We start from the raw sequence: 23807 nt of genomic DNA, 5'->3' as shown, positions 1-23807 counted from the left end.
CTGACAGACTAAGCGCAAGCGTGGTCCTTTAGGAATACTTAATGTAAATTGTAGGAGCCTTTTAAACAAGTGCGCAGAGTTAGAGGGAATTCTTTTGTCGGATAACCCAGATATCGTTGTCTTGAGGGAGACATGGTTAAATGAAGAAATGTATGATAGCGAGTTCAGTCCACTTTGGTATAGCGCATTCAGAAAGGATAGAGGTAGCAGGGCTGGAGTTGTAGCCATCCTCTTCAAGGATAACATTAAGCTCTTAAAAAATGCTTGATTTATTAGATATTGAATGCATTTTTTGCAAGGCCTGTCATGAAAAAATTCCATATGTCATAGCTGCTTTATGCTGACCTCCTAATTCTGGTGTTGAAGTTTGGATTCTTTGAAGCTATACATGAGTGAGCATGTGAAACCCGGTGACCACATTATTCTCTCGGGAGATTTTAACTTTCCAAGCATTGATTGGGAAACAATGTCGGTAAAAAGTGATAACGACACCTTAGGGAAGGCAATGCTGGACATTGCCTTTTAATTTATTACTGTCAGTGGATACCTATACTATAATACAGGGTAATTCTGAAACAATCCTGGACCTCTTCTTTCTAAGTGAGACCATAAGTAATCAAACTAAGTGCGATGTATTTCTCGTTATATCGGATCACAAGGCTGTGTTACTGACAGTAAATAATATGAATTGGAAAGACAGCAGCAACGCTGTCCGATTCCGCAATTTCTCCCGAGCTGATGATGTCTCGATTATATATGCGCTTTCGTTTTACATTGATTCATTTTCAGAAAATATTGTAAACGTGCAGGAACTATGGGAAGGCTTTAAGAGTATTGTTAATGACTGCATTGAAAATATGTACCAACTATTGTTAAGAAAAGAAAAAAAGAATCCCTGGATTTCTAGGGAGATGCTGAGATTGAAAAGGCAGCTCAAGAGGTTCAAAAATAAAAGGAAAAATTCAAGCAGTGCTTCACCAGATCAAAGACAGAAATTTCTCTTTCTTTCATCTAAACTTCGGTTCCAACTATCTACTGAGAAACAACGTTACTATGAACAATCATTGTCGAAATTGCTCACGTCTGCAGATAGTGTTTTGCGGGAGGTGTTACCGAAACATTACCAATGCGATGTATTTGAAGCTGAACTTATTTAATGAGCACTTCCACTCCGTTTTTACGTGTTACAATGGCGTCTTACCTGTGTTTTTGTCCCCTATTTCTGATGTGTCAATAAGCGAACAGGGTATATTCCACATGCTTTTATAACTTGATGAAAATAAAAGTTCAGGCCCAGACGATATACCCAACACTTTCCTAAAAGGTATGCCGAATGGCTTTCGAAATACTTGTACATTGTGTTTTTGCGTTCCTTAGAACAAGGTCAACTCCCGAATGACTGGAGAACAGCCCCAGTAATACAACTTTATAAACACGGCGCCGTGCAGTGTATAAAGAATTACCGTCCGGTCTTTTTAGCCCTTAACACTAGCAAATTATTAGGGCACATAATACATAAACATATCCCGGATTTCTTAGGTACACATAACATCTTAACGGAATACCAGCATCGATTTCGGAAAGGGTACTCAATTTGTACGCAGCTAGTTGCTACCATCCATGATTTTGCCGTATCTGTAAATAACGTAAAACAAATTGATGCAATCTTTATGGATTTTTCGAAAGCTTTCAACAAGGTATTATACAGTAAATTGTTATTTCAATTACATATTCTGCTTAGAAACCCTCAACTTGTTAATTGGATTTCCGCATACTTGAACGATTCCCACCAGTTGTTGCATCTCAAGGCCATCAATCTAACCAATTACCAGTGAAATCAGGTGTCCCGCAGGGCTCGGTCCTAGGGCCACTCCTTTTTCTTATGTATATAAACGACATGGTACAAGACATCTCTGTCAAAATAAAATTGTACGCGGACGACTGTGTTCTATATACGGAGGTTAATGATCGATCGGATCAGGCCCTGTTAAACAATAATTTTCAGCGTGTTACTTCATGGTGTAAGCGGTGGCAGATGTGTATGAACTTCGACAAGACTGTTATTATGCATATTACTCGAATGAAGAGGCCCTTAACGTTTCTGTACAATTTTAACAATGTACTTCTATCTGAAGTGTCTGAATACAAATACCTTGGGCTATGGATTTCTAACAATCTTAGGTGGAATAAACACATTCATTACGTTACCGCTAACACTTATAGGAAGTTATTCTTTTCAAGAAGAACGTTAACTCTGGCTACCCCTGCTCTAAGAAGATTAGCATACAAATCCATTGTGCTCCCAGTTTTAGACTATGCTGCTATAATATGGGACCCCTATACAAAAGGTAATATTCTGAAACCAGAGAATGTCCGAAAAGGAGTCGTACAGTTCATTCATAACAATTTTCGGCGCAGCTCATTGACTGAACTACAAGCTCGCGCTAACCTAACCCCGTTATCCGATAGAAACCGCTCATCACGTCTAAAATTTTATATCAACTAGTTAAGGGGCAGTATAACGTCGACGTTAGCGAATGGATTACATTTTCTTCCGGTTATTCAACAGGCCAAAGACACGAACTAACAATAACAGCTTTTCGTTCTCATAATGACTCTTTCAAATATTCATTTTTTTCCAGGAACAGCCAGAGACTGGAATAACCTCAGCAGCTGCATCGTTCAAGCAAACTCGACACAACTTTCGCATACCTTCTTGATGGCTGAAACATAATTGGTTATTTTTATAGTGAATGTCTATATGATATTTGCGTTGATTGTTCCTCTGTTTCATTTTGCACATTGAATAAATGCATTGCTGAAATTCTTTTTATGTTTTTTTCTTGAGTGTGACCTAGGCACGTATATATACTTCGTTTGCCATTATGTTGTAGTTGCTTTCGTGTATTGTATCCCACCCTGCTGAAATCCCGGTGGGGGTCGCAGTATCAATAAATAAATAAATTAAAAATAAAATAAAATGATGTACCCTAAAAGAGGTAACAAGCGATTAAGTGCATTTTTACTATTTACTCATACAGTCTACTTCGTAATTCAGTCCATCTAGCTGTTCATTTGCCCCAGCTGTGTACCTAGCTTGGCGTCTAGGTATGTGCTCTTGCACGTGATGCTGTCGCCGGAATTCCATCATCGTTATTCCAGCTTCGTCTTATGAATCTTATCACTCCGTCGTCAAGTCTTTACTCCAAGCCAGTGAACCACGTCGTGTGATCGCTTCGGCCAATATGCTCGCGGTTGCGATTACGTCATGGTCGTTGAATCGTCGTCTTTCCCACGTCGTTAGCAAATCCTCATGTTGCCGTGCTTTGCACGTTATCGCCGTCATACAATCGAGTGCAGTCATCCTCATGCCATCGCCGTCATCCCATTGTCAACATACTGCCGTCGAGCCACCGTCGTCGAGACATCGTCACCATACAACCATCGCTATACATTTATTCTCATGACGCCATCGGGATGTCTCGTGGTCATTGAATCGTCATCCGATTCTCGTCCCGCTGTCACCATAATGTCACTGCGGTCAAATTCTCGCTGTCATTCTATGGTCCTTACACCATTGTCATGCAATCGTCGCCATTACGGCGTTGCCATCGTAGATTCCTTGTCGTACTGTCCTCGTGGAGCCTCGAGGTCGTCCTATCGTCCTCGTTCTGACTTCGCCATTCAGCTGCCGCCATGCGCTCGTCCTCACGGCATCACCCCACCACCATCATCATAACATTGTCGTAATGCCGTTGTAGCCTTGCAGTCATCGTCATACAGTTTTCAAGATAGACTCAACACCTTATCCTGCCATTGTTCTCATGCCATCGCAAATGTGCAGGTGCAGGTTACGTTTCGCCATCATTTGAGAATCGTCACATGCCAAAGGTGTGATACCATACCGCCTTAATAGTTCCATTGGCGTCATTCCTTCGGTGGCATCCTACGGTCGTCATTGCGTCATCGACACATAGTCGTCGTCAAGCCACGCTGCGAATGCAACAGCAATGTGTGTCGATACAACACAACGAAAGTCTGAGAACTGCCACAACCGATCATAAATAATTTTTCCTGCAGCAATACGGTGTGTCGCTCGATTGTTTAATTCCTGATCGCATTACCTTTGAGAGCCATCGTGACACTGCGTTTTTGCGCAAGTTTTATTGTCACACGAAGGAGCCACTTCGTCTTGCTGTTCAAAATTTGTCACACGCTCTTGCGTAAGGTCTCTTGCTGTCTCTTTCCGATTAGTAAAAAACTCAGAAAAAATGACCTGTAATAATAGTCTTACAGGTTTTCTAAAAAACAAATTTCCCTTCAAATACATCTGCTGTAACGGTCTTTAGGAAGTTGCTCCATGCCGTTGTGCAAAAGTTAATGTCTGGAGACATCTGTCCGAGCTTTGGTAGCCTACGGCGCCATGGCCATAGAATTCCTAGAAATACTTTTCTATGCTCATCTGCTACAACAACGGCAACACAATAGAATCGCAATACATTTGATGCAATTTTCGTGACAGCACGTGTCATGCAACACTTCTGCTCTTTTTTTTTTTTCTGTAATGTCGCGTATACTAACCCCTACGTTCGCAACAAAACATATATGAACGCTTTCTTCAGCGTTCTGCAAGGTCAATTATTCCTCGAGATCTCCGTTTGGACCACATTTTGAGGAAACCGCTTCTCTCCAGCGAAATATGAAAAAGTGATCGCGACTATTCGGGTTCTTTTGTAGTCCGACATGGAGATACCATGGAGACCCTTTCACCGTGGCGCCGAGGAAATCCCGGGCCCTTTGGGCAGCCGCCAAATAGAAACACGCCGACAGACGGCGATATAACATTGTCTCCCAGCAGCCTCTCCCACCCCCATGAGCGCGAATGAAAGCAACTACAGACTTTGTGTGGACCAGAGAACAGCAAATGGTTTGTGAAGCATTCGTGCTTTTTCACTTCCTGCGCGTCTTCATTTCTTAGCTTTTCGAGCTGCTATTCGTCTCACCACCTCTATGCTCGACCCTCTTGTGTTCTTGTTCTACGACTTTTCGTTCTCCCTTATAACCGTGGCTATTGCCTTGTCTGACTGACAGGGGTATTGCTTTACCTACAGGTCGGTGTCTAACCTCCTCGTGTTCTATCCCTGTTATTTTGTTAATCACTTATGTTTTGTGTCCTACCATTCACACTTGTGCCTCCCACTTTACCTAATTTTTTTCATACATAATGTCAAAGCACGCGATGGTCGCAATCACATGATATCTGGGCATTGACATGGAATATACGTAAAAGCATCCACAGCTGGGCGAGTTGTTATGGGTTCATTTCTTTCAAGAAACTGTGAGGTAGGACAGACGAGCGCAGTTTGTTAAAAAAAGATGACTTCGACTTCGCATCATTTCTTGTTGGTGCACCTACATTTACAACGGCAATAACCTTCTTACTGTGATGGGCGATATGCGTAGTAGCCTTGATATTATGAGCCGATAATCAAATGGAGCGCATTTCGGGGGTCATCGCAAGACGTAAGGTTCGGGGACTTGCTTTTGGCATTCGTACACTTAAAATGCGTCCCAAAACGTGCGCCATTTCACAGTTGCCAGACCATGCAGTAACTGTTAGCTGAGTACAAACAGCCCTCCTTTTACAAAATATTTTTTTTTCTTCCTCTTGTGACTTCTTAGTAAGCACGGCGGTGAGGTATCACTTTGATTAAAAATATACATAATTTCTTAAAGGATTATTTACGAATACTACTCGCTAAAAATGGGTTGCTACTCTAACGACATATTACCGCACGGCGTGTCACTAATTTTGTAATACTCTTACGCGAAGATACTTATTGAACTCTGTCCAGTTCAGTAATGAATAACTGTTTAAAGCGCCATATAATTAGCAACCCGGTTTTGCACCTTGAAATGCATTATTTGCATGAAAACAAACCTTCTTATGAAATATCGACTCCACCATATTCTTCCAATTAACTTTTACCCATGGAATCGCTTTGCGATATAACACCGCTATTATCACGGATATTCACGATTGTCTGGGTGTATATTAAAGCCTTTTGCTCAATGTATGAGATGTCGCATTTACTGAAACAAGGAATTACTCTTTGTGCACCTGGGGATGTGGGAAATCAGGATAATTTTGAGGACCTACAACCGACGCTTTTATTTTTTTTATTCTAGAGGAGGAGATTCAGTCACAACGGCTTGTGAGCCACTGTGCTTCTCAAATCGCTTTAATTGTGTGCTGGCCATGAGCAATGAGCAAGTGTTTGCTTAGGTTATCCAGCAACAGCTTCCGTCAAAACATCTTATGTGGACTCGCCCCTCCAACTGCGTGTAACCAAAGAATCGTTTGCCATGAGGCTACAGGTTTCATTTAGTCCCTGTGAAATGGGACAAGACTTAGGCTTCCAGGTATTGCTTACGCATTACTGACAACTGTTTAAATTATCTATGGTTCTTGATCTGATTAAAGGATAACAGGAATCATTTTTTGTAGCCTGCTGCCATTAACAAAATTACCTTTGTTACCGAGCATAGAGCGTCGAAATAAGAAAAACTTACGACATAACTTCTTTATTGCAACAGAAAGTTAAGACAGGTAATTTTGTTACCCTATTGTCATAACCTTTTCTTACACGACCATTTCTTTACTCCCGCAGTTCTTTATATTTTCAGTTTCATCCAATTACGGTGCAGACGCGAACGTGTACTGGTTTGTTATTATTGCGGAAAGTGAAACTTTTACATTGACTGCACTGTTTTGCTACTTTTGCTGCAGTTGGCGTACTTCCTTGCGACGACGGTATGCGCTATCACGCACTCATGACAAAAGAACTCACGGGTCTAAGGACGGGCCTATTTCGGTCAACTCAGGCAGTGTGACTTCATGCTTTCTACACACTCACGAGAGGTTTCAGCATCACCGAAGACCACCAGTAAGAAAAAAAGCTTCACAACGATGAAGCCAAACCGTCCATAACCAAGGACCTCCCTGAACGAAATCAACACACGTACAACGACAGTGAAAATATTGCCAGGCGGTAAAAGCGATGACAACGGAGAAAAAACAAGAAGACAGAACGCCGATGCGAGGCAGGACAGCGAGATGAAATGAACGAGCTTGAAGGAATCTGCTGGGTCGTTACGAGTGACAAATGCAAAGAATCAAAAAGAACGATTGTGCTATCTTTGTGATGGAGTTCCCAGTGCTGCCGGATCTTGCCGTTTTACTAAATCACTTCTGAGGGGAGACAGGCCGGAAATTCCACCAGGATAGATTTGAAATAGAAGGCTCGCATTAACAGCCCCAAGAAGCCTCGAACAGTTTCAAAGTTTTCTCTAGAAAACGTAACATTGAAGAAGCGCATGTACTTCTTTTTGCTCTCGCAATTTGACACAGTTAATGTTTCATTTAAGACCGTTACTACGAGCGGGCAAGCTGCTGTGAACAACTTTCTTCGTAATGACCACGTCGACGATGTCTTCAAAATTATGGGAGCGTTCAAGGCCCACTAACCTTTTTTTTATTTTTCTACTGCTTCGCCTTTATCTACTGGTTGTGTCACAGCACTACGAGTTTTGCGTAACGTTGCACTTCTTTTTAGGCTTGAATATCTGTACAAACGATGACCTTCTTATGTCTGGGACAGCTTAATTTATAATCTTGCATTTAGAATTCTACACATTTCGCCTTAGTGAGCAAGCATGCTCGGACACCATATGCCTGTCGCACACAATTGCGTTACTAGTAGTGTCAGGCATATATCCCTGAATTACATAAGTTCAAACATATATTTATCATACAATGCCGAAGGTACTACCGCCAATGCGTGCTGAAGGGTCACTTAAGATATCCCAAAACCTCATTTTGAATTCTAAAAATGCACTCTTTCTTTATGAACGCCCAAGCCCTTAACTCTGTGCTGGAAAAGAATGACACGGAATGTCATCATAACGTTACTCGGGAAACCGATATATTTTCTTAGCACTGGTGGCAGCAGGGTGCTACTTGCATTTCTTGCAATATAATGGAATTAAAAATTTACCCTCCATTCTCGCCCCGTGAAAGTGGATGCTCAGCAGAACTGTTAAAAACGACAACTACATTTCTCGAGGAGGGTATGCAATGCTTTATTGCCTTAGAGAAGTGGTAGTAATGAAAATTTTGGCATCACGCTGACACCCATAGCAGTGCTGCAACAACAATCAAATCAGTTGCTAGGCTGTTTACGTTATATATGAGAGGCTAGTCGCCTCACGCCCCAGGTCGCAAACTGCCTTCGGCGTGGCAGCTTGTGCAACAATAATATTTATAGGAAACTTAGGCGGGTAGCGCTATTTCCTTCGCATTCTCATCAGGAGCGCGTTATCATCGGTTATGTGGTTCGGTTGATTGTTTTACCCTTATGAAAATGGTTATGTCCTTTATGTTTACTGTATGTTTCCCGGAGTTCACATGAGGAAATGTCCTTTATGTTTCCTCCATGTTGAAATTTGGCCACTGCTTTTATGTTTCCTTCATGTGTCCTCCCTTTATGTATCCCTTATGTTACCGTCCTTTATGTTTCCTCCATGTTGAAATTTGGCCACTGCTTTTATGTTTCCTTCATGTGTCCTCCCTTTATGTATCCCTTATGTTACCGTCCTTTATGTTTCCTCCATGTTGAAATTTGGCCACTGCTTTTATGTTTCCTATATGTGTCCTTCCTTTGTGCATCCTTTAGGTTACCGTCCTTTATATTTCCTCCATGTTGAAATTTGGCCACTGCTTTTATGTTTCCTTCGTATGTCCCACCTTTATGCATCCTTTATGTAGCCCCAGTGATTAAATCCTCTATTTCGCGAAGATATGCATAGATGAAGAGTTGCCTGTACCCATTTTATATTTATGCACTTTTTGTGAGTTTTAATGTTTTGCATTGGTTTCATTGTAACTGTTCCCTACATGATGCAGTATAAGGATTGGAACACAGCTACGGCACAGAAATTCATGCCAATTCGTTCTAAACTTACAAACTAATTGGCCTTCATATAATATTTCAGTATAACACTTGAGTACCATTGTACGTTCTTCAATGCAGTGCTGCTGTTGTTCTAGTTATGTCTTTCTCACTAATATAAAATGTAATGTTTGATTGGAAAATTAGGTTATATTAGTGCTTACACTTTTAAAAGGAAGTTTTGACTATACTTTGTAAAGTCTGAAATTACGAGTAGTTTATTGGACTATCTGCATGTTACTTCAATTTGCCACATCTGCTCACAGCAGACCTCTGGAATGCGGTGCTTGGATGAGAGCTCACAGGGCACCTGAAAAACGAAACAAAAGCCAATCTTTCTCACTTATTCAAAAATATTCATATAAGCAAGAACAGCTTGGCCTGTATGCACAGCTAACAAACTTGCAGCAGTCAAAAATAGCTCATAAAAACATCAGGGCAACACAGAAGCTTTTAACTAGTTGTTTGAAACAGACTGCACTGTTTGCCAGTCCACTCAGGTATGAAACTGCTCACAAATTATTTTAATCATTATTGCAGCAGCTGCTAAGTAGTACATGAACTGTACAAGTAGGCAACTGGCCAATAAACCTTTGTGTGATACCTCAAGCATCGAGGTTGCCAAAGTTGAGGCCCTCACTATGCCACGAGCAAAAACTTGCCAGTATCTACCAGGAAAGCTCCCATCGCGCAACGCTACTGTCGATGCCATAAGGTAATGTGGTTAAAAGTTAGCCGCGCACACATTCTAATGCCAAATTGAAAGGCGTTACAATATCCTGTGCATTTTTCACATTTTCACAAAGTTTTTGTAGTTCTTACACATCTTTATTGTCAGTTGCAGGCTGTAGGTGTGCATTCTACTGAACCTTTAGCACAACACTTTACTACCTTCAGCATGCCACAGAAGGTGGGAGGCAAACATTCTGTGTATGTAGCAGCATCTGCTTCACAAGCAAGAAAGGTGTTATTCGCGTGGCGAGTTGTTTAGGCTTTAGTCACACATACAACCATCATCAAAAGAAACAAACACTGTGTCCATGTTTTCAGCTGAGTCTGGGACATCTAGGTGGCCTTGAAGCCGCCACCATTGCAGCAACACTCAACAATGCAGTGGCATTAACCAGAAATAGTAAGACAGATTGGACCACTTACTTTAAACAGACAGAAGTCTGTCACCATAAGAATAGTGGTTAAAAAGCACGGTGTTTGTTGCACACACAATTGTGTTGAAAAAGCTAGGGCTTGAAGGCCACAAATTTAGTTATGTATGAATCTTAAGACAAACCGCACTGTTATACAACTTTTGTGTGACAGCATTACTTAGGAGGCTTTCTGCCTAAACCATTTATTTATTTATTTATTTATTTATTTATTTAAAGATACCTTACAGGACCCTAGAGGCATTGTGTAAGTGGGGCGAGTACACTCAAAGGTTATACAATAATTAGAATACATATGTGAATACATATACAAAAAATACACTAAGAAATACGCTAACGTGCAGTAAGGTAGTGTTAAAAAATCGTGCAAATGCAAACTGAAGGCTTTTGAATGCGAGAGGTCAGTGAACAAGAAATTTTCACAAAGTAAAATATGACCAATAAAATTCAAGGGAGCGGGACAATATTTGGCTATAATGAAACAGTACTTAAAGGGTAGTAGCATAATAATAACAGGAAACTCAAGAAAAAATAACATGTTAGGTTATGGAGAGCTTGGAAAAATGCGATGCTAGAAGATGGCGGAATTTTTCCTGGTCACACTCATAAGCAATGGCATTAGGAAGATTGTTCCAAAGGCGAATGGCTCTTGGAAGAGCGGAGTATTAAATGAATTAGTCGTTCCGTAGATACGCATGAAATTTGACTGTACACTGTACAGCCGGTGTGACCTGTAATGAGGAGGATGCGAAAACAATGTGAAATAAAACGCGCAGCCCTATTCTGGATAGATTCGAGTTTTTCGATCAAGTATTTCTGATGGGGAGACCAGACGGATGCGGCGTATTCAAGCTGAGGGAGAACAAATGTTAGATAATCCAATTTACGAATGTGATTAGTAGAATTATGCAACTTGCATCTTATGTACCCTAATGATCTTGAAGCTTTGGCGCATATGTATGCAATGTAGGTTGACCATAAAAGAGTCGAAGATATATGAACACCAAGATATTTGACTATCATGCAAAATACTGATGTTATTTATGTGATAAGGAAACATGGGTTTAGTATGCTTGCGGCTAAAAGAGATAATTTTACATTTAGAAACGTTAAACTTTATTAGCCAAGTGTTACACCAAATAGAAATAAGTTCAAGATCTTTTTGGAGGATTGCATGATCATCGGCACATTTGATGGAACGATAAAGAATGCCGTCTACAAAAATGCGCACGTGTGAGGAAATGTTATTGGGTATATTAATGTACATTAGAAATAGTAATGGACCAAGAACCCAGGATGTTAAAACCTTTTCGTACAACCATCGAGAGCGCATTATTCACAGTAGAAAACCTCAATTCAGTGAGAGTGCAACAAATAATTACACTATATCAAAAAGTGGCTGTTTCAAAATTGCACCAAGTGCAGTGTCGCTCGAGTGTGAAGCAAGCCTCCCTGTAACATATCGAAAAATCTGAGGTGGTAAGCGTATGGCAGCACAAACCACAGATGTATGCATAAGTTCTAGGTAGTACTCCGCATTGTTTGCGTGTCACGGGAAGCTTGTGTATTAGGCCGTTGACAAGTAATAAAGAGAAGGTAAAAAAGATTCTCCACATTTGAGATAAATGACAGCATAGGACAAGTTTGTGTTACCAACTGAACCAGTGCAGCGAAACGGAGAAAAAAATGCAATGCAACAGAGAATGCTCTGCTTTCAGCTGTGCTGCCATGGTGGGCTTGAAACTAGTTTACTGGGCTGACTTTTATGATTCAGCAGCATTCTACACCACATTATCACCAATTAAACTTCTGTGACATATAAAGGAGACCCGCTTCCGCCCGGGAGCCCAAGAGCTCTTGAGACACATATTGAACTTGCCACATTAAAAGGTTATAGGCTTGTTGTTTGCTTTAAAAATTGAGCACTCATACTGTGACTAGTAATTTGGCAGCTGCCTAATAAATCAGAATATTTTGCTGTCTTCATGCTGGTATTTTTTAGATGAACTATGGTATGCAATACATAATTGTGACTGAGAAAAGGGAAGAATTCAGGTGTGCAGGTATTAGTGTGAGAAGTGACTACATAATAATTAACGTAACCAAAGCCTTCTGTTTCTCTCGGGTGGCTCATAGACACCCTCGTGTTCCTCAATGACGTTCTTAAAAAAGCAATCTGGCTCGAATAATATACAGTCTGTATCGCGTATACATTGCATAGTCACTCCAGCCCTGTTTATATTTATCTCAGAAGAACTTAATTTAGTTACATTGCTTCAACTGAAGGCTCCCTAGATAAATAAAAGATATTGTGCAAGTGATCTGCTACTAGAAATCCTGGAAATGGCACACGTACACAGTAAAATGATTGCATATTACACAAGCATATCCTACAACTCACAGTGCAGCTAGTTTTTTACTCACCTTGTAAAAGCATGCAGGTCAAGTGCATCATTGTGCGATCCAGTATGTAGCAGTGCAGCAGGTTCCTACAGGTTGTAGGCTTGACTCCAGAACCCGCATAACCTTCAACAGTAAGAAAGGTTTAATTTATTGCGACGTGAAGCTTCAAGCGTGTGATTTACGGTGTCATGTGGAATTGAAAAAAAAACGGGACTCTCACATCAATCTGTGCCTGCTTGTACAGATGTCTCGTAGTTATATCTCACGAGGTTACACTGTTATATTTTAAAATTCAGGCGGGAATAAAACCAGCAGCAAACATCAGAATATCTGTGAAATTATCACCAAAACCTAAATATGTAGAGAATCAAAACAATCGTTTATGAACGGTCTAAAACCTAGGCCACGATTTTGTAGCGATGCCCTTTCCTATGCTACTCCTTTTCCTCAGTGGTCTGACTGAGACTCCGCCATTGTTATTGACTAGAACCGCCAGCTGTGAATGGTGGGCTATAAGAGAGGCAAACATCGAGTGGAAAGCATCGCAACAAAATCGCAGCCCTATTTACGCAGTGCTACAACCCACATACTTTCACAACAATCGCAGGAGCTGACATCCTGTTCTTCAGATCAAAATATTAATGAAAACGAGCGTCTGATTGACATGCCTCGATTAAAAAGAAATTTCGCTGTTGTAATATCGGTCTATATTTGCCGTGCAATATAGAAGACAAATACGCGAACACGCCGAAGAACAGAAACAATGCAGACAGGTTCTCGCGAAGCTGGACTTCTAACTGAACTGCATCAATAACATAATCTTCACAAAAGCTAATATCTGCTCAAGTGTAAAACACCGCAGTCGAGTGCCAACTCGCGATGCCCGTGACAAATCGACATGCATTACACACGTAACTTGCGGAAACGCATATCTACGGAAGAATTTTGTGCTGGGAAACTACCGAGGAAACAGTAACTTTCAGCGTTTACGTAAATATTTGCCCATTAAGTCCCAACATTCGGCGGTGGTAGCACATCACTGCATAAAGGAAGTAAGCGGTGAGAAATCATACATTTCACAGAAATTCCCCTCGTGAAACGCTTTGCTAAATGTGCACAGCAACGTGGTCAACATACGCTACGAAAGTGTTCTGTTGTCGTTCCACAAAGCTTACTACATGAACCATAAGCTGCGAGAATGCGCGCAAGCGTCAGACCTGCTTACCTTCAATGCGGTCGGCGAACGGCTCCTTTGTGTCGCAGGCACCACGCGACGACGCTCTTCCCGGCGCGAACACGGTCGAATTGCCGATGAACACCAGCGCACGAAAGCACAACTTTCAACAAATTCTTCCACGCACCAGAATTCGAAGCCACAGTACCAGGTATTTCACGAGCGAACGCGGACAGGCGAGAACAAAGGCAGAGCTCGGACGGGCGCTGTAGTACACATAAGACAGGCGTATCACAGGAAACATAAGGCGAATGAATGGCGTTACACGAGTCCAGAGGTTTCCTGATGGTTAATGCACACGATACGGATCACAGTTTGTTTAGGCAGTTCGAAAATATGATTCAATTACCGTGTAAGGGCAACGAGCACTCTCACCGCGCACACCAACACAACGTGGCCCAACCGTCACACTGCGGCAGCGCCGCGCTGCGGTTAACAAGTGAAATTAGCCTCCGAGATCTACATTTTCTTTTAGAGCGGGCATTTTGTAAAAGCACGGCCTTCGAGATTTGAAAAAAGTCGTAGCTGGAAGGAAGACTGGTATTTAAACACAAATTATTGAGTTTAAAGTGTCTTGGTACGCTGCCTTGTTCTTTTAAAGTATATACAGAGATTTCAGACGAACTATGCGCGAACTTTTGCCGACGGACACGAGCCAATCAGCGCGCATCATGTGCAGCTCCGTGTGCTTGGGATGGCGGACGGTGGGCGGGCAGTCGCGATAGCTGTGAGACCCACCGATCAGAAATTCGGAATCACCACACATATACACGCTTCTTATGGCGCCCAGTGCCGTGTTTTTGAGAATGCAGGCCTTATCTTGAATAGGTGGAACCATATTTCCTCGTAGCGTAAGGAATAAAGACGACAAAATGTGGCGATGGCTGGCTTGCAGCGGCAGCTGGAGCTTTGGCCAAAGTGAAACAGGCGTACTGCTTGCATGCTCGCGCAATCAAATACCGCCATACTCCACACACAACTTTCATACTCAGCCAACTCACAATTATAAATTATTCAGTTGTACGCCCAAGCAAGCATTTACGGGATCCGCGCTGCCCTACTTCTACGCCTGCTAATATTGACACAGCAATGACTCGTACTTCTGGTCAGCGCGAAAGCGACACGGACAAAAGGAAGAAACAGAACAACACGGCGCTGTTTCTTAGGAGTGTTTCTTCCTTGTTTCCACGTTGCTTTTGCGCTGTTGCTAAAGGTACGATGAATCGTAACCAACTCGCCCACTTTGCTATCTCGCTACAGCAATCACATGCAGTTTTAAAAAGAAAGGCACTTTTAGCATCGACGGCCGGTTATGCATTGGTTAGTGACCATACTTTTGTGTATAATCTGTGTGAGTAGTAGAGGAAAGGTATCATGACAAGGCCGAGGGCTGAAAAAAAAATGCGTAGAAAAAGCAACATGTCAAAAAGTGCTTCGAAGACCACGGTTTTGAGGTGGAGCAGTGGCAGCCTCTCCCAATGTTCGAGTTTTTTTTTTTTTCAGTTTAGAGTATCAGAAACGTTATAGATAATCAACTTAAGTACATTCTTTCGAACTAAGCGTTCTGAAAGTTAGCGGCAGCTCCAGTTCAGCTTTGGAGGTGGCAGCGCTTGCATTTCCCGCTGACGGCTGCAAAGCAATCTTACGAGGATATTATAGAGACAATCGTAATGTACGTATTAGATATTTATGTGTGATGAGGCTATCATGAAGCCAATATAATACCGCGAACAGCTACTTAAATGGTTGTATAATAATATAAACGGCGGATTGGCCGCGGAGGCGTCCGCCTCTTTTTCGGTTCATGTAGCGCAAGCCATCGAACACTGCGCGTCGTGCCACCGCGTCTCCAGCCGCCGCGCAATTGTTATTTGTCGTGAGAGATTATTCGCTGCATGAGGCTTTGGTGTCGTTGATGGCGCGTGGTGATCAATACAGCCAAGATAGATAGGGAGGGGGAGGCAGGTGCACCCCCCCCCATTTCTTTTACTGTGATACGCCAGTAGTTAAAGTTAATACATCTTTCATGTAGACGATCTATCTGTAGCATATGTAAAAAGATAATCATTGGTCGCACTCTATGTTACCTGGAGGTGCACTCGAGGGAGTACACAGCTAGGTAACATAGAGTGCCCACACAGGTAACATAGTGCTTATATATAAGCCAGATATATAAATTAAGTAGATTATTTCCAAAACTGGAGGCGAAGCGGAGCATCTGAAAGACGCCTGCTATGAGAAGCGTCTTAAACATTCAATCAACTATATTTGATGGTCTAGCTGGCACAAAACCTTCATAAAATTCTTGCATATTAGGTTAAATACTGCAGATTTCTGCATCTGACTTGCTACTGGAGAATAGCAGGTTGAAAAAGTAAAAAATACTTTATATATTAAGAGAATGCATAGCATAAATCATTATATACACCATCCTATTTCATGGCATGCTCAATTTTCCGCACAATATAGGCACAATTAGTGCCGGTTGGTATGTCTAGTGTGAGAGGGGCAAGCAGTGCCTTTTCCCTGAATCTGCCAGTGACTAACATACAGTAAAGATAGATCTAACTGTACTATTTGCAAAAGATGCTGTTACGTTTCGCCTACAACGCGCGGTAATGCCGGCGCGGATGCAACGGACGCCGGGGCTTTGTTCAAAGCGGCGGACATTTTGGCCCGTCCGACGCCGCCGCAACGCCTACCCGCCAAGCGTGTCCAGGCGTGTTTCAGTGCCACGTGTCTTCGTGTGTGCGTGTGTGTGTGTGTGCCCTCGCTTGTCAAAGCGCGGCAGCCGGGGAGCGGAGTTCCCCGAATGAGGAGCCTGGACGTCTCTCGGCTCAACTGTTCGCGCCGTCGTGTGGGTGAAGGTTGGCGATGCGTCACTACACTCGGTTCAGCAGGTCTCTCGGCCCGACAGTTCGCGCCGTCGTGGGGTCATGCTCCGCCGTCCCGTGACCTTCATCCCGTGACCTTATCTTTTGGACCGCGACGCCGAGGGTATAAGAGCAGCTGCCCCCGGACGCCAGGAGAGAGGCTCCGATTTGTACTGTTGAGTTACGTGCTCTCCCGTCTCTCCACTTCGGTCGACCTGACCGGCCGCTCTTTTGCTATGTTAGAATAAACAAGTTGTTCTGTTACCAGTCTTCTCATGCTTTGCCGGGACCTTCGGATGCTTCCAGTGCCCCAGGCCGCCAGGCCAACGCTACCCTTGGGGCTTGCGACCCATTGGCAATAACGGGCGTCAGCACCGAGACCCCAACAACTCGGGCCAGCGGTGCGATTACAACAATGCTCACTGCGCACATTCTGTTACCTACATGTGCACTCAAGTGCACATGTAGGTAACATATATAGAGTGCATGCGCACCATACATGGATTAATGCTCTATGTTACCTACGTATGCACTGAAGTGCACACCTAGGTAACATCCCGCCGTAAACACAAAGGGCACACCCTACAATAATTATAATAAGGGTTGTTTTCTTGGGGCAAATGAAAGGATAAGTCAAGATTTAGTACTACAATGACTCTGCAGAGTGTATCAATGGCTGTCACACTGTACAGATATATCTGCCTGTGTTATATGTACAGACAGTTGTTATGTGCACTCTATGTCACCTACATGTGCACTCAAGTGTACACTCAGGTAACGCAAAGAGCACACCCAGTTAACATCCTGCCGTAAACATAAAGGACACATCCTAGAGGCATAATAAAGGTAACTTCCTCGAGGTATACGTTAGGATGAGTAAACATGTGGTACACACAAAGTTGGCGTCCCGGAGGTCACACAAAGGACAAGGAATCATAAAGGTCACATAGGGCACAAGAAGGAAACATAAAGGAAACATAAAGGCAATGACCATTTTCATAGGGGTATTGCTATTGTTTAATGAAACGTATGCTGTTCTGTATGTTTTATGTGTGATTCCAAAGAATGCATGCGCTGTTCGCATTCGCTTTGCTGACTCCTTCAAGCCGCCGCCTTACAGGTGTAGAAGGAGCTGCTACTGGCCCTTCACTGCCACCGGGATCAGCCCACATCTTTCAGCCACGACAGCCCGTCGTGAGTCACATGACAAAGCTGAAATGACGACTACGCAACGACCACAAGGGCATCAAGGCCGTGAACGCATACACAGTGGCCCATGCTGTAGGACAGCTTGGGACAGTGGGTAAGGAGAGGGCGTTACGACGACGGCATGACAAGAGTCAGATGACGAAGCTGAAATGATGACGATAGAATGACGAAAACGGCAGCACAAGCACAATTGTATATCTAGTGATGCAAGCTGGTTGACACTTGGGCCACTGTGTTGGCGTAATAGGTTCTATATATATAGCCTATATATGTATATATATAGACTATATATATATAGACTGTATATATAGACTATATATATAGACAGAGAGACAGACTAAAATGCTTGGAGTAGGCAAATTATTCTATTCGCAATGAAATGCGTTAAATCTCGACACCACCAAATTTCCTAATCAAGATGGCGCGGCAAGAGAATCAGCGTCCTTTAGCGAAACAAAAATTAAGTACGCACTGATGTAAATGTTTCCAACGCCCGCAGTTTCCACCTGCTTGATGGACTTTTTGTTTGTTGCAAATGAGGAACACAAAATTTTTCCAACGCTGTTAGTGGATATCTTGGTATATATTGCCTGTGTTGCAGTTGTCAGCCGATGTTTGCACAGAGTTCTGTGATCAGCAGAAAATTTGCCAAGTCACGAAACAAATTTACGAAGCAATTAAAATTGGGAGCGTCGTAAACTTATATATCAGCACTCCCGCGGTTTCGCGCTCGGTAGAAACGCGGATTTTCTTGCCCCGCCATACTGCTGTAGTGTTGTAATGCATACTTTTTTGTGCATTTACATGCCTGCTATTCGACTATTCGCAAGACTGTATAATAGAACCAGACCTTTTTGCAAATGAAGCTGAAGCCGATTTTACCCACGCCAAAAACAATTTTAGGGGGCATACACGGCACCTACAATACCATGTCTTGATGAACGCGCAATACGTTCTTTGCAAGTCATACCCTCAATGCGAATGCAACTTATTTCTCGGCGAAGTGGTTTAAGTGTTCTCATGCCTTTTATTTAGCATTATTTACTCGGTCCAAGCTAGTCAACCTTGTCCGTTGGCATAAGGCAGAACCTTCGCGTGTGGAATGCTACAATAAAAATAAAATTTATCGAGAGAGTGTGCATAAAATTCTAGTACAGGAGAAGCATGCATGGCAAGACTTGTTAGGCACAAAATTCTCAGAATAAGTTGGCGTATAGTGCTATACAACGCTTTATTGCACCACATGGAGTAAGGACTTGAGGCACTGAAATTTATGAGGAGAAGGAGGAAAGAAAGCGGGAGGTCAGCGATGTTAATCAGACAGGCGTCTTGTTGGTTACCCCTATACTGGGTGACAGGAAATGAATGAAACGGCCGAATAGTAAGTAGACCAAGTGCTCTGCTAAGAAACTGCGCATAGGAAAGAAAAATGACGAAAAGCTTTCAGAGCCTCGAATACAATACAGGTCCTTCCGCTTGCAGAAAAAAAAAATGATTTCATCATATGTTCAAAGACCTATTTCATACAGCACCTTTGCTTCCCTGCCGTGACTAAGAGTTTCCTGCCCGTATAGAAGTAGCGTTGCCTAAGAATCAATAAAACCCGGAGCATTCGCTTTTACCTGCCTAGCTGTAAGGGAACAGGCCAAGCAAACTGGCAGAAAAGTATCACAGCAACGAGTTCATGTTATGGGCAAAAAAAAGTAAAGAATATGTAGAAAATTATTATTGAATTTCATACGACTTGCGTTTTATTCATTTCCAAAAAAGTTCCCGGAGGACTATGATCTTGCGCGATTTTCAACGCCACATACAGTCTTTTGATTAAACGCGGCACACCACCATGGAGCGGTTCGCTGTAATCAAGTCACGTCGCATAGTGCGCTGGCGCTGTGGGCGGAAATGAACCCAAGTAAAATGCCTACTTCTCAAGTAACCTGCCTCGAAATCATCCAAACTCCTGCCAGAAACTCCAAGTCGACGTTATCACACTGCGCTCGAAGTCGTGAGAACAGGCATGAGATCAGAAAATAAAAAAAATAAAGAGCATTCTGCAATGCCCCGGTATTGAAACCACTGACGCATGCAAACACGGCACGTCTTCGTTCTGCGTGTATTTTTTGTACGCGAGCGAGGCTGTCGCCCAGAGGCTGCGGCAGGGGAGCGCAGCTCGAACACACGTCTGTTTTCATAAAAGAGATAAACTTTACCCTGTAGCGGACAATACCAAAAGCACGCTTTGCTCACGAAAACCGAGCTGGCCGTGGCGTTGCTATACTAAACTGCGAGCCAACCAATAATGTCATGCTCTGCGCTTCTCTTCGGGCAACTTCGTTGCTTTCTCAGTATAGACTTCCTGTAAAGGTAAAAGAAAGCCGCCTTGTGACCACGGAAGGCTTGTTATGTTTGGGTAGAAGGCGCTTTATGACAATAAAAGTGAAAAGGGGAAGGCAGCCACCGAACCTATATGAACGCTTGAGCTGAATCCTCCACATAGCCAATTGTAATTTTGTTTGAGACTCGAGAAAAACTGCACGAACGACCTATTATATCGCTTCACTGAGCTGTCCCATCCAGTCTCGAAGGCTTCGGCCCCTTAGGCGACTATATGTGGTACAATCACGAGTGTCTGGTGATCCAGAAGTTCTACAGGAGTTTCGGAGGCACCACGCGTGAGGGAGTTTTGGGGCCCTATGCCATTATGAAGTTAGAGGGTATTGATTAAAAAAAGCGCTTTCCACCAAACAACTGGATCTCTCAGACCGAGTGCGGCAATCAGCAGTGTCCTAATGCTTGGACTGTTTTTCACTGTGATGAGATTAGAACAAAGGTTGCTCTTTCTTCACTTATGGTAATATACTGGTCCTCAGAAATAGTGGATAGTACCTGCTTTTATCTGCGTATTTGTCGCTGTTGCCAATAGTAGCGGGGCTTTTGGCATTGACATAACTTTATGTTTACGACGCTCATCAAAGCTTTTTTTATGAACTCAGCGGCAAGTTGCGTTTATATCGTCATTATGTGGCCGAGCTGTATACATATATAGTCATGCTAACGTAAAAAAAAAATGTAAGACGATTACAATGTTCTCTCACGCGAAATTTAAGCGCATCTGCATACGTGCTTTGACTTCACAATTTACTCGGGCAAAGAAGTTGAGACCGAAAAGCCCACACCTACTGGCAGTGCGCCATTGTCGTCAGCGCCTTCGCAGAGGGAGGGGCAGTACGGAGAAGCTGGCTTGATGAGCGCCATGGGAGCCAGCTGTGGAAGAAGGCAGTTAATACGAACGCGCGAGCGGTGGCACGAACGAGATCGCGCGGTTGCGCCGACGCTGAAACCTGAAACGGGCGCCTCGGAGCTGCACTCTAAACTTGTAACGCCATCACAATTGCATTATAACAAAAAAAAATGTATTATGACTGTGTTACCAAAGCGGACCTTTGTATTGATAGTGGAATATATCGCCAGATATATTAGAGTGACGTACATATTTGGTTCCGTAAGTTAACGAGCCTCACGAACATTGATGCAGAATTTATCAAGTACATCTAACTCGCGTGGCCGCACATTCAGTGAGCCCAGACGCCATGTCGCGCTGAGATGTTTTATATACCGCTTTGTGATTTCACAAAAGTGCACTGCAGAATAGTGCATACAAGACCTTTGGACACGGTAATTCTACAAGCTGCCGGTAATGTGTTCCCAGACTGCCGAAGCCTTTGTCTTCGGTACGAATCGTGATACCCTGCTTTCAGAACGAACGTTCTGAAACCAACGAACGTTCCTAAAAACAGCTGAATACATTTGCGCTACGCATACCGGTGACATAGCCACTAGTTATTCAGTCAAAAGCACGAGAAAAGGTAAACAATATGTTTTTGGGAGAAAATAAAATGAGGCAAGAAATTATTTTATGAAGCTTTCGAGCAGAATACGGCATGCCGAACATCTTGTCTGTCTAGAAATCTTTCAGCAGTGTGCGTTTCTAGATTAACCTCAATATACCGCATACCACATACGTAACTATTTCCATTAGTCTGACAATCTTTTATTGATCGCGGGTAAGGTTTGGTGAATATTTATTAGCTTTATGTTGCGTGGCACTACATATAATGCGCAGAATTGCTGAAAAAGTAAGTTTTCATGTTTAAATCTATGACGCAATATAATTTCATCGCTTGTAAAGATGGTGCACACTGAACAAACAAGTCTTTTTGTATTTGTCGAAATATAACATGGCCGGTTCCACTCCTTCGTTCCTCAATTTCATGTTACAGTGGCATCGACGCAGATCTGGCCTTCGGGACACCTTGCTCGTGGAATTATTACACTGATCTTCGCCGTATATGTTAGCTTCTCGCTCGCTGTCATTACTCCCACGAAATCTGGCTTATGAGCGCTCCTACGGTCAGGCTAGAGTAATCTCCCTGGCTAAACAAGGAGTAATAAGCTTTCTAGGGTAGGTGGAAATCAGGCACGTGCATTGGCGTCTTGTGAATGGGAAACGCCAGACTCGGTGACGCGCTGAAAAACGACAGTTGGTCATCTCAGAGCCAGCACTGGCAGCTAGGAATGAGTACCTGCCAGCGTAGCTAGACATCCGATAATCCTACAGCAGCACCCAGGCGCATAAGCCACATCGAACTGAGACGATGCAGGCGCGTTTCTCCCGACGCGCTGGCTTTGTGATATATTAGGCAGCTGCACCTCGTCTACTCGCGGAACGGCTGCTTTCGAGGGCGTCAGAATATTCATCGCAAACAGATGGGGCGTCCACTCAGCGTATGAGCGTGCTCCACCAAGCTTTGGCAGCTTCGACGGATTTGCCCGGTATTTGGCAAACGACGCTTCCGCGCATGCGCGCCTGCTAAAGCGCTTGGTATACGCGGTAATGGACAGGACAAAACGACGGCGCGGTAGAGCGGAGACGCTTTGTGTGTGTCGTGAAAACGTGGGGTGCACGTTTATGCTTGTGCATCTCAGCGTGTGTCTGTGTGTACATCTAGGCTTAGAGTCTATCTGCCGCCGGCTGTCCATTCAGGAACGGTGGCAGTTCAGCCGGCATTGCATTCTTCTTTTCTTTTAATTTGCTCTGCTCCACTTCCAGACCGGCGCAATCGAAGAGTCGGCATCGGCGCCGCTTGAATACTCTCATCCTAATTAGCTCACCTTCGTAGACCGTCAGCTAGACGGTGATTTTATGGCGCAACATCGATCCACAATTTCCGAATAGTTTCGTGTCAGCCTGCACCTCGTCCTACTACACAGGGGAATCAATTACAGTGTTGATGTGACCACTGCAATCAATTCTTTTTTTCATTACCACACATGAAAAGAAAAATCAAGTTATTTGTTCTCTACTCCATGCCGTCTTTCGGTGGCAAATGTAGGGATGGACGCTTGAATCAAAAGAATCGCATTCGATTCCATTACAGCTCAAGGAAGGCAGCTCCAAAATAACCTCATAAATGTGCGCAATTGCGTCGCATAAAAGTGAAGGAACCTTGAAGAACTCAGTTGCTGACTTATAAATCCCAAAGATTATTCAAAATTGGAAGATTACAATATTAAGGACACACTATATACGACATATAAAACTACTTCAGTGGCATTAACATATATTCAAGTCCAAATCAGCATTTTGTCTGCGATGGAAAAATGGAAATGCAGCATACATACGTACAGTTCTTCCCTAATGCTTCGGAATTGCTTGACCAATATCAGACTTTTTTCTGTTCTTTTAAAATTATTTGTGCATGTCGCAGAACAGATGTATTATCGTTCAAACAACAAGGTCGGCCCTAGCCGAGTGATGTCGAGAATTTATGCTGCTGGTGGAGCGCTGCCGATGAGATAAGGAATGCCCTGCCGCTTCTTCGTCACCATTCACGATGCGGCCGACCTTGTTCGC

This window comes from Dermacentor andersoni, chromosome 2 (assembly GCF_023375885.2).
Source record: "Dermacentor andersoni chromosome 2, qqDerAnde1_hic_scaffold, whole genome shotgun sequence".
Taxonomy (NCBI): domain Eukaryota; kingdom Metazoa; phylum Arthropoda; class Arachnida; order Ixodida; family Ixodidae; genus Dermacentor; species Dermacentor andersoni.
This window is presented reverse-complemented; position numbering follows the sequence as displayed.